This window comes from Callithrix jacchus, chromosome 1 (assembly GCF_049354715.1).
Source record: "Callithrix jacchus isolate 240 chromosome 1, calJac240_pri, whole genome shotgun sequence".
Taxonomy (NCBI): domain Eukaryota; kingdom Metazoa; phylum Chordata; class Mammalia; order Primates; family Cebidae; genus Callithrix; species Callithrix jacchus.
This window is the reverse complement of record NC_133502.1, coordinates 143,425,699-143,440,301: the sequence shown is the minus strand read 5'-3', so window position 1 is coordinate 143,440,301 and position 14,603 is coordinate 143,425,699. Positions and strand designations below refer to the sequence as shown.

At 41.6% G+C, this 14,603-nt stretch overlaps 1 protein-coding gene and 1 pseudogene across 13 annotated transcripts in view; one reads left to right on the top strand and one right to left on the bottom strand.

Annotated features, from left to right (window-relative positions):
- Positions 1-14,603, top strand: part of RNF38 (ring finger protein 38) — a 147,158-nt gene that overhangs the window by 23,496 nt on the left and 109,059 nt on the right. The gene's annotated exons all lie outside the window — the stretch shown is intronic.
- On the bottom strand, positions 3,296-4,310 carry LOC100385515 (ATP synthase F(1) complex subunit gamma, mitochondrial pseudogene; annotated as a pseudogene).

Here is a 14,603-nt window from a genome sequence, read left to right as displayed (position 1 = left end):
ATGATTTTTTTTTTTTTGTCTGGTGTACCTTGCTTTACCCAAAAGGTAAACAGTTCATATTGAAATTCGAATAGAAATGCTCCTTGAGGAGTCTACAAGGAGATGCCCAGCAGGATGGCATAATTGTGAGTTTTTCAAGGCCTACATTTAGAGCATTGAAAAACTAGTATTCTATTTCATGGGTCCAGAAATGAGACTTTCCTTGCATTTCTGTTGGTAATCAGACTCATATTATCTAAATAACAGAAGGTTTGTATCAAACTGAAAATGCCAGTTTATTATCTCATAATGTGACGGGGCCTTTCTCATGACTTACATTGCAACAAACAAATGAATGTCTATGGTGTACCAGACCTACATACTTGCTACACAGTGGTGAACAAAAGCAGATAAAACCTCTACTTTTATGAAGCTTGTGTCCTCATGATGTGAGACAGACAGTAAGCATAAATATACCATAAGAATGATAAGTGCTAAGAAGAAAAATAGAACAGGTTAGGCAAAGATAAGCAAAGGATGAAAGTGAGTGCTATTTAAATCAGTTGACCAGGCTGCTCTGCTTATGGAGTAGCCATTCTTTATTCCTTCACTTCCTTAATAAAGTTGTTTTTCCTTTAAAAAAATGTAAATCAAGGTGGGGTGCGGTGGCTCAAAGGCGGGCAGATCACCCGAGGTCAGGATTTGGAGACTAGCCTGGCCAACATGGCGAAACCCCATCTCTACTAAAAATACAAATATTAGCCAGGTGTGATGGCACCCTCCTGTAGTCCCACCTAGTTGGGAGGCTGAGGCATGAGAATCACTTAAATTGGAAGGTGGAGGTTGCAGTGTGCTGAGATCATGCCACTGCACTCCAGCCTGGGTGACAGAGCCAGACTCTGTCTCAAAAAAAAAAAAAAAAAATCAATTGGTCAGTGAAAGCCTCTTTGGTGCAGTGACATTTGAGCAGGGACCTGAAGGAAGTTAGGAATCAAGCTGTTTAAGTGCAGAAGCTCTGACGCAAAAGTACTTGCTGTATTCAAGGACCAGCAGTGTTCAGAGGTAAAATGGTGACCTTCTAGGCTATTAGGAAGACTTGTTTTTGACCTTTGTTCTGAATGAGATGAGATCACTGAGCAGAGGAGTGGTGATGTGTGGTATGACTTCCTTTTTAGGATCTTTCTGGCTCCTGCACTGAGAATGGGTTGTAAGAGGGGAGGGTAAGCGTTGAAGCAGGAAAAGCAATTGGAGCCTGTTATGGTAGAGCAGGAGAGAGATGAGGTGATTTACCTGCATCTTGGTAATAGATAGATAGCTGGGAAGTTTGCTGAGTTGCAAACAGGCTGCTTGGTGTATGTATAGTCAGTCACCCTTCAGCCCACGTCAACTTGATCCTTTCTTCCAGTTCCCAGAAACTGCTCTTGCCAAGGTCATCAATGATGTTGAGTTGCCAAACCAGTGGTTATTCAGGCCACATCTCACTGCATCTCTTACCAGAGTTAACTACAGAATTCATTCTCTTTCTTGGATCCCAGCCTATTGGCTTCTGTAATCTCATAATTCTTGTTTTTCCTCTCACCTTTGCATATACTTTTTGTCCACCCCTTTTCCCCAATCACTGCATGTGAGTTCCTTAGGGCTTGGGCCTGTTCCTTCATCTCTCTTCTCTGTTTCTGGATGATAGCATTTGTTTTCAAGGATTTAAATATCATTTATGTGCTGAGATTCCCCAAATTTGTATTTTATAGGGAGCTCATACTTCACATATCCAAAACTGAAATTATCTAGCAAAGCTGTTTTTCCCCTTAGTTTTTTCCATCAGAAATGGGCACTGAACTGCCTAAACCAGGAATCTAGGGAGTCATTTTTGGCATCTTTGTTTTTCCTACCCACAACTCCCCACCACACAACTCTTCACCAGGCCCTTTCCAACTCATTTCCAGAATGTATTTTGTATTCTTCGACGTCTTTGTTTTTTTTTTTTTTAAAGACAGGGTTTCACCATGTTGGTCAGGATGGTCTCAGACTCCTGACCTTGTGATCTGTCCGCCTCAGCCTCGCAAAGTGCTGGGATTACAAGCGTGAGCCACAGCGCCTGGCCTCTTTGACTCTTTTCACTGACGCTATCCCATCTCCCCCTGAACTGTTGCAGTAGCCTTTCAGCTGGTCTTCACACTTCTTCTCTGGTCTCTCCCATTTTTTCAATGCAAAACAGCCAGAGAGAGCTTTTGAAAGAACGGGTCACATGGTTACTTAAACTATTCAGTGGCTTCCCATTGCACTTGAGTTTACACAGTTTTTCCTGTCTCTTTCAAGCTGTTTTCTCTGCATAGGATACTCTTGTTCTGTCCTTTGAGTACTCTGCTCATTCTTATCCATGAGCTCTCAGCTTTCTTCTGAGGCTTCCTTGACTACTGAGTCTAAAGAAGGTTCTGCCTCTCTGCTCTTTCATTGTATTCTGGCTTTCTTTTTCCTTTATAGCTCACAACTTAGCACCACTCATTCATGGGTTTACATCCCTGGGCAGACTTTTTTTCTTTTTTTAAAAGACAGAGTTTTGCTTTTGTTGCCCAGGCTGGAGTGCAATGGCGCAGTTTTGGCTCACTGCAACCTCTGCCTCCTGGGTTCAAGCGATTCTCCTGCCTCAGCCTCCCAAGTAGCTGGGATAACAGGTGCACACCACCATGCGCAGTTAAGTTTTGCTAATTTTTGCATTTTTAGTAGAGACAGGGTTTCCCCATCTCAGGTGATCTACTTGCCTTGGCCTCCCAAAGTGCTGGGATTACAGGCACGAGCCACTGCGCTCAGCCTCCTTGTTTTCGAGATGGAGTTTCATTCTTGTTGCCCAGGCTGGAGTGCAATGGCGTGATCTTGGCTGACCACAACCTCTGCCTCCCAGGTTCAAGCCATTCTTTTGCCTCAGCCTCCCGTGTAGCTGGGATTATAGGTATGTGCCGTCATGCCCAGCTGATTTTGTATTTTAGTAGAGACGGGCTTTCTCCATTTTGGTCAGTGGCTTCCTTGTTTGTTAGACATCTATTTGGAATCATGATGGAAGTGTTTGGGTAATTAACTCTGTGCTTAGATGAAACAATTATATTGTGCCAATAAATGAGAGAATTGGAATTTCTGGTATATTTATTGGTCATTACTGTTTTTAATCCTCAACATCCTGTAGGCAGCATTCTTAGTATCTTGTAGGCAGTTGATCATAATCTTAAGAAACCATAAGAAAACTTTTTTTTTCTTATTTAAGTTGTTTATCGTAAGATAATTTACAAATATCTTGCTGTCTTCGGTAATTCAAACAATGGAGAAACAGTTTTTTCTGACAAAGACAGCAGCAGTAAGCTAAAAACAAAATCAGCTGGCTGAATTTTCTTCCTTCTTTACCTCTTGTCTGAGGATGGAACTTGATTTTCATTAATCCAGAGCTGCAGCACCAGAGATGATTTCAGTCAACTCCTTTGTGATGACAGCTTGGTGGGTGCGGTTGAATGTCAATGTCAATTTGTCAATCATCTCAGAAGCATTCTTGCTGGCGATGTCCATGGCTGTCATCCTGGCACTCTGCTCACTAGTGGTGGACTCCTTCAGAGTGTAGTAGATGATGTTGGCCAGACTGTATTCTTGGTAATTTTGCAGTACATCAGCATCAATATCATCGTAGATACTCATGCTCTCAGCACTTGCAGTGGTATTAAGGGAAAAGATGGGCCTTTCCTCTGTCTTACAGGAGATGACAGACCTGAATCGATTAAAGATGATGGAGACTTCATCAAATTCATATCCAGAATTTAGTAATTCAAGGGCAATAACTGATGCATCTCCAAAAGTAGAGGGCTTTCTTCCCACTTCTTTGAATCCCACTAGAAACTGGTCAGAATGAGTCCTGTGAAGTATGCCTCTGATTTTTGTCACCAGTTCCAACAAGCATAACTTCTTTCCCAGCTGCTGTTAGTGTAGCAACCTCGCTTTTCATCTGTTTAGCAATGGAGGAGTGAATAGCACCACACAGTCCTCGATCTGAGGACACACCAAGAAGGAGGTGTTTCTTCTTATCTTCAGGCCCCTTGATATCAGCTTTCTCATACAGAGCCAAAGATCCCAATCCATATATTCGAGCTGGTTTCAGCTCTCAGCTCGGGCGTATTTTGCTGCTGCTACCATTTTCATAGACTTGGTAATTTTCTGGATGTTTTTGATGGACTTTAGTCACCTGGTAATATCTTTCAAAGTTGCCATATTTTGAACTTGAATCCATTGCGGCTGCAAGGTCCAGGCCGACAGCCCAGAGACTCCTGCATGAGAGAACATGGTAGCCGCAGCTCCGCTGAAGGTCGGTCCGAAAACTGTTTTTAAAGTTAACATTTGTGATCTCTAATTGGAAGCACTGATTTTGGCCTTAAGTAGGGTTTTTAGATATTAAGAAGTATGGTTTTCGTAAATGGATTTAATTCTCTGTTGTTTAAGTTAGAAAAACATTTGTTTGCATTAAGTTAAAAAAGTTTCCTATGCAGTATTGGATAGCAATAGCCTAAAAATACATAGGTGTAAAATAGAACATTTGTGCTGATGTTACCAATTGCCACAGAGTATCTTGTGTGCGCAGATTTCTTGACTACATAATCCTTTCTCCATTTTCTTTTGGGAAAAAACTAAAATCATTTAAAACCGATTTTTAATATGTACATGACAGTAGAAGATGGAAATGAAAATAAACTTTCCTAAAATCCATAAGCCTCTAAAGTGAAAAATTAGTATTTAGGGGTGGTAGAAGGAAAGCAGGATTTCTTTGTAAGCACCATACAATAATTAGAGTTAATGTTTTATGTAGCCTGTGATGGAGTGTGTACAAACATACACATACTCTGTCTTTCACATTCACATGTCCAGGGTATTAAATACAAAAGAATTCTTCAGTGTCAGAAAACAAGGGATTTGTGTTCACAGCTTCTAAAACCATGATAATGGATTTATTCTCTAAATACAAAATACTCAAGTGAACCAAAATGAAGGTGGTGCCCCATTCCTAATGTTTGACAGAGAGATTTTTGTTTTGGACAAATAAAAGGAGTAAATACGTTAACAGAGGTTACTAAATTTATCTATAGGAAGTGGTAGTACTAATTGAGATAAAGTAATTTCAGGGAGTGTTTTTGCTGGGAGGCCCTTACCCTAGGGATTCCTCCTGAACATTTCTATCCCTTCTTTAGTCTTTACAGTGTGTAACTATGGAGGGCAATCTTTCTTTGCTTTTTTTTTTTTTGAGACTCAGTCTAGCGCTGTTGCCAGGCTGGAGTGCAGTGGTGCAAGCTCTGCTCATTGTAGCCTCCGCCTATGGAGTTCAAGCGATTAGCTGGGACTATAGGCCTGTGCCACCATGCCCAGCTAATTTTTGTGTTTTTAGTATAAATGGGGTTTTACTATGTTGGCCAGGATGGTCTTGATCTCTTGACCTCATGATCCACCCGCCTCCCAGAGTGCTGGGATTTGCAGGTATGAGCCACCATGCCTGGCCGGAGGGCAGTCTTTCTTACAGAATGTCTTGATACTCTGTGGATAAGACAGCAGCTCTGGTAATATGTTGGTCAGGATATACAGTGGACTTGTCTCCCTATCTTGTGACCAGTGAACTTAGGTTTCTCAGTATTGCTACTACATTGAGGCTCTGCATTCCAAAAGCGTTGGCGTATGTGAGGAGAGCCAACCTTTGTTGTGCATTCTGCAGCCATTAGTGGGCTGCCTTGCCTCCACTGCTTAAAAGCTTTGTTTTATTTAAAGCAGTAGAATCTTTTTGGCATCATGGTTCTCTTGAGGATCTGATAAAAGCTATGGCTCTTCTTACCTAACATGTGTACAAATGCACATGCATTCTGAATTTGGTGTACATTTTTAGGGAGTCCCCAGACCTCCTGAAGTCCTGCCACCACGCCTGGTTAATTTTTGTATATTTAGTAGAGACAGAGTTTCACCATGTTGGCCAGGCTGGTCTTGAACTCCCGACCTCAAGTGATCTGCCTGTCTCAGCCTCCCAAAGTGCAGGGATTATAGGTGTGAACCACTGCACCCAACCCCCTGATGAACTTGTTAAGCCTGTGAACTTCAGTTTGGGAACCTGTGCCTTAATTGTTACCATCAACAACAAAATTTATACATAAGGGTTTTAAAGATATTTCCAACAAAGGCTTTTTAACTATTTAAGTAAATATTAATGTCTGTGCCTGTCACAGACTTTCAGAATCTCATAGTGGAGGCAGAACTCAGTTGGAGGGATATATGCATATTTTTCTGTTACAGTTCAATGGAGAAAGTTACAGTTAATAGGTTATTGCCAATTAAATGGTTTAAATTCAGTTAGAGGAAGTCTGTTTATATATATAGATGGAGTTTCGCTCTTGTTACCCAGGCTGGAGTGCAATGGCGAGATCTCGGCTCACCGCAACCTCCGCCTCCTGGGTTCAGGCAATTTTCCTGCCTCAGCCTCCTGAGTAGCTGGGATTACAGGCACACGTCACCATGCCCAGCTAATTTTTTGTATTTTTAGTAGAGACGGGGTTTCACCATGTTGACCAGGATGGTCTCAATCTCTTGACCTCGTGATCCACCTGCCTTGGCCTCCCAAAATGCTGGGATTACAGGTGTGAGCCACCGCGCCTGGCCCAGGAAGTCTGTTTAAAGCATGCCTTACTCCAGAGTGTTACCTATATGTTGTATGTGTGTTTCTGAAGATAGTTGTATCTTATGTTTAGTTTAAGTGTGATTGATTCCTATAAATCCAATGCCTTCATGTTTGGGAAGAAAGCAAGTACCTGTGATAAAGCTAGTTCTATTTTAACACAACTTCATCTAGCAGAAATCAGATTTTAGGGTTTTGTTTTATTTCTGGAAAGACCAGCATCCATGAATTTGAAGAATTAGGGCAAAATTGGACTCCTTAATTAGTTTGTACTTTAATGCATGATATAATCTTGTAAGATGTGGGTGTTGATGAAGTAGTGCAAAAAGCACTTGGACTAGAAATTAGCGGTTCTGACTGTTAATATGTTTTCTGCCGGGAAACAACCCCATGACCTTTAATGAGTTACTTAATCTTCCAGACTTTTTACTCATTTATAAAACAGGGAGGTAGAACTCTTATACTTGTACTATTAAGGTTCTAATATCTTATAATTCTAAAACATACTGACGATTACATAAGTTAGCAAAGTGGTCAACATGGCCCAATCTGTTGGTTTTCATTCTTGGCATAATGTGGAATATAACAGTTCTGGAACCAAGGAGATACAAGGTATTTGTGCTATAGCCTGGAATGGGAAAAACAGTGAGTATTCATTACATTCAGTGTCCAGTAGGTTGAGAGGTGAATTGCAGGAAGAGGCCCAGAGAAACCCTCAGCCCAGCAGGCGACAGCCTTCACTGGCAACCCAGAGCCCAGGATATATCCTTGAGAAAAACCAAGAGCCTGAGATACATGAAAGTAAATGTTTAGTTCTCCTTATTATAAGTAGCAAGCATCAAAAAGTTTGATAATTGATGTTAGTGATGTTTATATATCATGAAAAGTTTAAAATTACTTTGTATTTTAGTGACTTATAACTCATAGAAATGCATATTATGTTTCGAATAATTTTGGTTAAATGTGGTTGAAGTAAAAATTATTTGTTTGAGGCCACCTGCTGTGGCTCACACCTGTAATCCCAGGACTTTGAGAGGCATATCACCTGAGGACAGGAGTTCGAGACCAGCCTGGCCAACATGGTGAAACCCCATCTCTACTAAAAATACAAAATTAGCCAGGTGTGATGGTGCACACCTGTAAGCCCAGCTACTGGGATGGCTGAGACAGGAGAATCGCTGAGGCAGGAGGTGGAGGTTGCAGTGAGCTGAGATTACACCACTGCCTGAATGATAGATGAGACTGTCTCAAAATATATGTATTTATTTATTGGATTGTTGTCAAGAAAATTCATCCAGGTTGAACTTTTTACTCCCTCTGATGCTAGAAAAAAATGGGAAGGCTACCTTTTCTGTGATTTTATTAAATGGCAATTTGTACAAGAAAAAATGAATTAAGTTAACTGAGTGCACTTTACTATTGGCTTCTTAGCTTCCTTCTGAAGATAGTTGAGAGTTGACTCCTTTTAGTATTGTGCTTACTATTAAAGAAACAAAACCTTCTCAACTAAGATAAAGTACAATATTTCATTTTTGCAAGGCTGGGTGCAAAAATGGGGTTCATGCCTGTAATCCCAGCACTTTGGGAGGCCGAGGCAGGTGGATCACTTGAGACCTGGAGTTAGAGACCAGTCTGGCTAACACAGTGAAATGCCTAACTCTGGTAGAAACAGGAAAAATTGCCAGGCGCAATGGCTCACATATGTAATCTCAGCACTCTGGGAGGCCGAGGCGGGTGGATCACCTAAGGTCGGAAGTTTGAGACCAGTCCGACCAACCTGGAGAACCCCATCTCTACTAAAGATACAAAAAATTAGCTGGGCGTTGTGGCGCATGTCTGTAATCCCAGCTACTTGAAAGGCAAAGGCAGGAGAATCACTCCAGCCTGAGCATCAAGAGCAAAACATTGTCTCAAAAAAAAAAAAAAAAAGGAAAAATTAGCTGGACATGGTGGTCTGTGCCTGAGATCCCAGCTATTCAGGCTGAGGCATGAGAATCACTTGAGCCTGGGAGACGGGGTTGCAGTGAGCTGAGATCGCACCACTGTATTCTAGACGTGGCAACAGAGTGAGACTCTGTCTCAAAAAAAAAAAAATGCATTTGCAGTTTGAACTCTTAGGAATTTATTTCTTTATACACATGGGAGTTGAATACTGATGAGTTTGATTTTTCACATTTGTAGGTAATGAAGTTTAGTTGGATACAACACAGTTTTTGTTAACTAGCATAAATATATAACCTTGAAAACCTGTTTACAGAATTTAAAATTAGGCCGGGCACAGAGACTCATGCCTGTAACCCCAGCATTTTGGGAGGCTTAGGTGGGTGGATCACTTGAGGTCCAGAGTTCAAGACTGGCCTGGCCAACATGGTGAAACTCTGTTTCTACTAAAAATGTAGAAAATTAGCTGGTCCTGGTGGCTTATATCTGCAATCCCACCTACTAAGGAGACTGAAGCAGGAGAACCTCTTAAACCCAGGAGGTGGAGGTTACAGTGAGCCGAGATTGAGCCACTGCATTGTAGCCTGGGTGACCCAGTGAGACTCCATCTCAAAAATAATGTATAATTAGGCTGGACGCGGTGGCTCACACCTATAATCCCAGCACTTTGGGAGGCCGAGGCGGGTGGATCACGAGGTCAAGAGATAGAGACCATCCTGGTCAACATGGTGAAACCCCGTCTCTACTAAAAATACAAAAATTAGCTGGGCATGGTGGCGCACGCCTATAGTCGCAGCTACTCGGGAAGCTGAGGCAGAATTGCTTGAACCCAGGAGGCGGAGGTGGCGGTGAGCCGAGATCGCGCCACTGCACTCCAGCCTGGGTAACAAGAGTGAAACTCCGTCTCAAAAAATAAATACACAAATAAATAAATAAATAAACAAACAATATATAATTTGGGTGACCGAGTGAGACTCCAATATATAAAAAATCATATATTGTTTGTTTGTTTATTTATTTATGTATTTATTTTTTGAGACGGAGTTTCGCTCTTGTTACCCAGGCTGGAGTGCAGTGGCGCGATCTCGGCTCACCGCAACCTCTGCCTCCCTGATACAAGCAATTCTCCTGCCTCAGCCTTCCAAGTATCCTTAGCCTCCCAAAGTGGTACAGGTGTGTATCACCACGCCCGGCTAATTTGGAATTTTTTTTTTTTAGTAGAGATGGGGTTTCATCATGTTAATCAGGCTGGTCTTGAACTCCTGACCTCAAGTGATTCACTTGCCTCAGCCTCCCAAAGTGTTGGGATTATGGGCATGAGCTACCACACCCATAACCTCCGCCTCCCAGATTCAAGTACTTCTCCTGCTTCAGCCTCCTGAGTAGCTATGATTACAGGCATGAGCCACTGTGCTGGGCCATTTTTGTATTTTTTTTAGTAGAGGTGGGGTTTTAACTCATTGGCTAGGCTGGTCTTGAGCTCTTGACCTCAGGTGATCCACCCACCTCAGCCTCCCAGAGTGCTGGGATTACAGGTATGAGCCCTGTGCCTGGCCCTAGGTTAATTTTGAAACTTAGTGTTAAATTAGGAAACATTCAATAAGTTTTTTTATTTTGAGCTTTATTTGGTTTTAAAAATTGTTCCCTGAAATTATTTGTTTGCAGTTTGCATGAGTTTAGTTATTATAGATTTTTTGGGGGAATTAAAACTTGTAGAAATTTATAGTTATGTATCTAGGTGGTTTTGAATTAGAATTTACTTTTCTAATTCTTGGAGAAAGCACTAGAGATTTCCTGCCTTTCCTCCCAATTTTGGGCAGCTATGATACTCTCTTGCCACCTGGTGGCAGCGTATCATAGTTTAAAAGTTATCAAGTCTTTTGAGAATATAATTTTTTTTTAATTTGAAAAGTAAAATAAAAAGCACGGAGATCTCAGCTCACTGCAACCTTCACCTCCTGGGTTCAAGTGATTCTCCTGCCTCAGCCTCCCGAGTAGCTGTGATTACAGGCATCCACCACAACACTGCTAATTTTTTGTATTTTTAGTGGAGACTGGGTTTCACCATGTTGGCCAGGCTGGTCTCAAACTCCTGACCTTCAGGGGATCCACCCAGCTTGGCCTCCCAAAGTGCTGAGATTACAGGCGTGAGCCACTATGCCCAGCTGAGAATATAATTATTGAAAAAATAAGTAAAAGACAATGGGAGTGGGAAGTTATTGCAAAATCCCTTAACAGGGATTTTGTCTGGAGCAATGAAAAATTTTGGAAATAGAGAGTGATGATGCTTGCACAACTATATAACTGAGTTTGAAGAGTTAATTAGGTTAATTAATGCCACTGAATTTATGCCTAAAAATGGTTAAAATGGTGAGGTTTATGTTACTTATATTCTACCACAATAAAAATTATGAAAAAAAGGGACAGTCTCATGACAATATAAGATAGTATATAAATACATGAGGGTTTTCAGTAGTGCAGTTCTTGTGAACAGAACCAGTGTTTGTCAATAGTGTCTGTATTCTAGGGAGAAAGACCTAGACCAGCCTTTAGATCAGTGAGCTTCCAAAATTACATCAAATAGCAGAACTATGAAAAATAAAACATGATATTGGTACTCCTCAGTGAGGTGTTCCAGTATCCTGAATGAGGAGTACAGAAAGCTTCCAGTTAAGCAACTTCCCCTGCTCCTACCTCATTATAGGACCTGCAGATAGATGTTTTTGTTTATTGTTTAAGAGATAAGGTCTCACTCTGTCACCCAGGCTGGAGTGCATGACACAATCATTGCTCATTTCAACCTCTGACTCCTAAGCTCAAGCAATCCTCCTGCCTCAGCCTCCCAATTATCTAGGATTACTGTTATGCGCACCATACCTGGCTCACTATTTTTTGTGGAAATGAGGTCCTGTTTTGTTACTGAGGCTGGTCTCAAATGGTTGGCCTCAAGAGATCTTCCTGCCTAAGCCTCCCAAATGTTGTAAATCATGGCAAGTCTCTGAGTAGTTCCTGTGTTGTAAATAGTGATACCGAAAAGGTAATTCTACCAAAAAGCTATTATTAATAAGAGTTAGAAGTATTTATAGAGGAGATCTAGGTATCAGTTGCATGTTTTAACTGGTTTATTATTTGGGTCTACTTCAACCTGTGATAACATACTTAGAATTTATCTGGGGGTAGGGGCAGGCACTTTCTGGAGAACTTGGCAAAGTGTAAGAAAACATGCTTAGTGTTTTAGATGTCCTGAGTTTCAGAGCTGGAAGGCACCTCACATTATCTAGTTCAGTCTTTTCATTTTAAAGGTGTAAAAACTGAGTTGCAGAGAGATTGACTTGAATAATGTCACACAACTAGTCAGTTATTGATAGGGCTATTTGTACTATACCACCACTACTTTATAGCAAAGATTTATTATTAAAAAGAAAACAACAGCTGTCTGCATGTGTCTAAGGACAGGACTAGTATGTGTTGTTTCTTTTTTCCCTTGTTTTCTTTTTCTGATGGTATTGTGAGGTTCGTTTTTCAGTGTCAATCTCTATTAACCAGAAAATTAAGACAGCTAGAACATGCAGTTTTGAGAAGTTTGGTTAAGATTCTGCTATATTTGATCATTTACATTTACATCTGTGCTTGCCTAATACTTGGATATAGTATATCACAATGAATACAAATATAGTAACTTCGAGGGTATGGTTGGTTTTGGGGTGGTAGATTGCTGGCCTGGGCCTTAAGAAGACTCATTCTATCCTCACTCTGTCATTAACGTTCTGTGTGTCTTGGGATAAGTCACTTCCCCTGTTGTGCTTGGTGTAAAATTGTAGCTGTTGATGGGATGAGCTCTATTTATTTATTTAGAGACAGAGTTTCACTCTGTTGCCCAGGCTGGAGTGTGGTGGTATGATCTCAGCTCACTGCAACCTCTGCTTCTCGGATTCAAGCAGTTCTCCTGCCTCAGCCTCCTGAGTAGCTGGGATTACAGGTGTGTACCATTACACCTGGCTAATTTTTGTATTTTTAGTAGAGACGGGGTTTCACCATGTTGGTCAGGCTAGTCTTGAACTCCTGACCTCGTGATCTGCCCACCTTGGCCTCCCAAAGTGCTGGGATTACAGGTGTGAGCCACCATGCCCGGTTATGTGATGAGCTTTAAAGGCTCTCTTCAGCACTACAGAGCTGAGTGTAGGTTTCAAGATTACAATTACGAATTATCCTCTGTTATGCTTCTAGTTAACAAATTAGGGGGTAGAAACTGCTGCTGTTTGTTGCCCATGAGAATAGTTAATGCACATAGTGAAAACAAAAACCAGTTATGAAGTTAAGTTGAATGCATTTTTTTTTTTTCTCCTGTAGAAGGTGCCGCTCTGTCACCTGGGCTGGAGTGCAGTGGCATGATCTCAGCTCACTGCAACTTCCACCTCCTGGGTTCTAGCGATTCTCCTGCCTCAGCCTTCGCAGTAGCTGGGACTACAGGCACTTGCTGCTATGCCTGACTAATTTTTGTAATTTTAGTAGAGATGGGGTTTCACCATATTGGCCAGGCTGGTCTCAAAACTCCTGACTTTGTGATCTGCCCACCTCGACCTCCCATAGTGCTGGGATTACAGGCGTGCGCCACCATGCCCTGCCTGAATGCATTTTTATTTAGACCTGTTAATACAGTTAATTTTTCCCAGTGTTAAATAAAAGCTCAAGCTTCCTCTTGGTTTGGACCCAAAGGTCATCGAGTTTGAGAGAAAGAAAACAGTAGTTGGCCATTCTTCCTGTGTTTACATTTCTGTTACATACTCAATTGTTACTTTATTTATTTTTTGTTAATTTTTATTTTTTTTATTTTTTTCCTCTCCCACCCCCTCACCCACCCCCCCACCCCCTCAATTATACCAAGTATTGTAAGACAGCTGAAGAGTTTGTATTATATTAAAAATGCATATTCTGTTTTTTTTTTTTGAGACGCAGTCACTTTCGCCAGGATGGAGTGCAGTGGTAGGATCTTGGCTCACTGTAGCCTCCGCCTCCTGGATTCAAGCAATTCTCCTGTCTCAGCCTCCTGAGTAGGTGGGACTATAGGCGCCTGCCACCCATCTAATTTTTGTATTTTTAGTAGAGATGGGGTTTCACCATGTTGGCCAGGATGGTCTCAATCTCTTGATTTTGTGATTCGCCTACCTCAGCCTCCCAAAGTGCTGGGGTTACAGGCGTGAGCCGCTGTGCCTGGCCCAAAAATGCATATTTTCATTAGGCTTCTTTGGTGGCTTATTCCTTTCCTTAGTACTTGTTTTAGCAGGTTGGTTGTTACTAATAGCTTGCTAGTATTATCGGATGCCTACACATTTAGGGTTGGAGGTGTGCAGTTATTTCCTGCTAATTTGGAATCCTTCATAGAGACAGCAGAATTTTAGTTAGAAATTTGTCTCCTGAATTTATGACAAACGAATTTGTATCATGGCTTTCCATTCAGGACTGTTTAATACCTGTGGTGTGCCCAGCACTGTCCTAGGGTTTTTATCAATTCATGTAAGTCATGGCTTCATCTCTTAAGCAACTTTTGGTCTAGAAGGAGAAGCAAAGCAATGTGATGTGTTGTGACAGATGTATGCAGAGGTCTGTGAAAATACAGGAGGAGTCATCTAAATTGGGCTATTAACATCACAGTGATGAGACTTACTACTCAAGAATTCTAGCCACTTAATCACAAGCACTTAATCAGATTTAAACTTTTTTTTTTCTTTTTTTTGAGACAGAGTTTTACCCTATTGCCCAGGCTGGAGTGCAGTGGTGCGACCTTGGCTCACTGCAGTGTCCACCTCCCAGGGTCAAGTGATTCTCTTGCCTCAGCCTCCAAGTAGCTGGGAATACAGGCACCCACCACCACACCCAGCTAAATTTTTTTGTATTTTTAGTAGAGATGGGTTTCACCATATTGGCCAGGTTGGTCTTGAACTCCCAACCTCAAGTGATCTGTTCACCTCAGCCTCCCAAAGTGCTAGGATTGCAAGCATCAGCC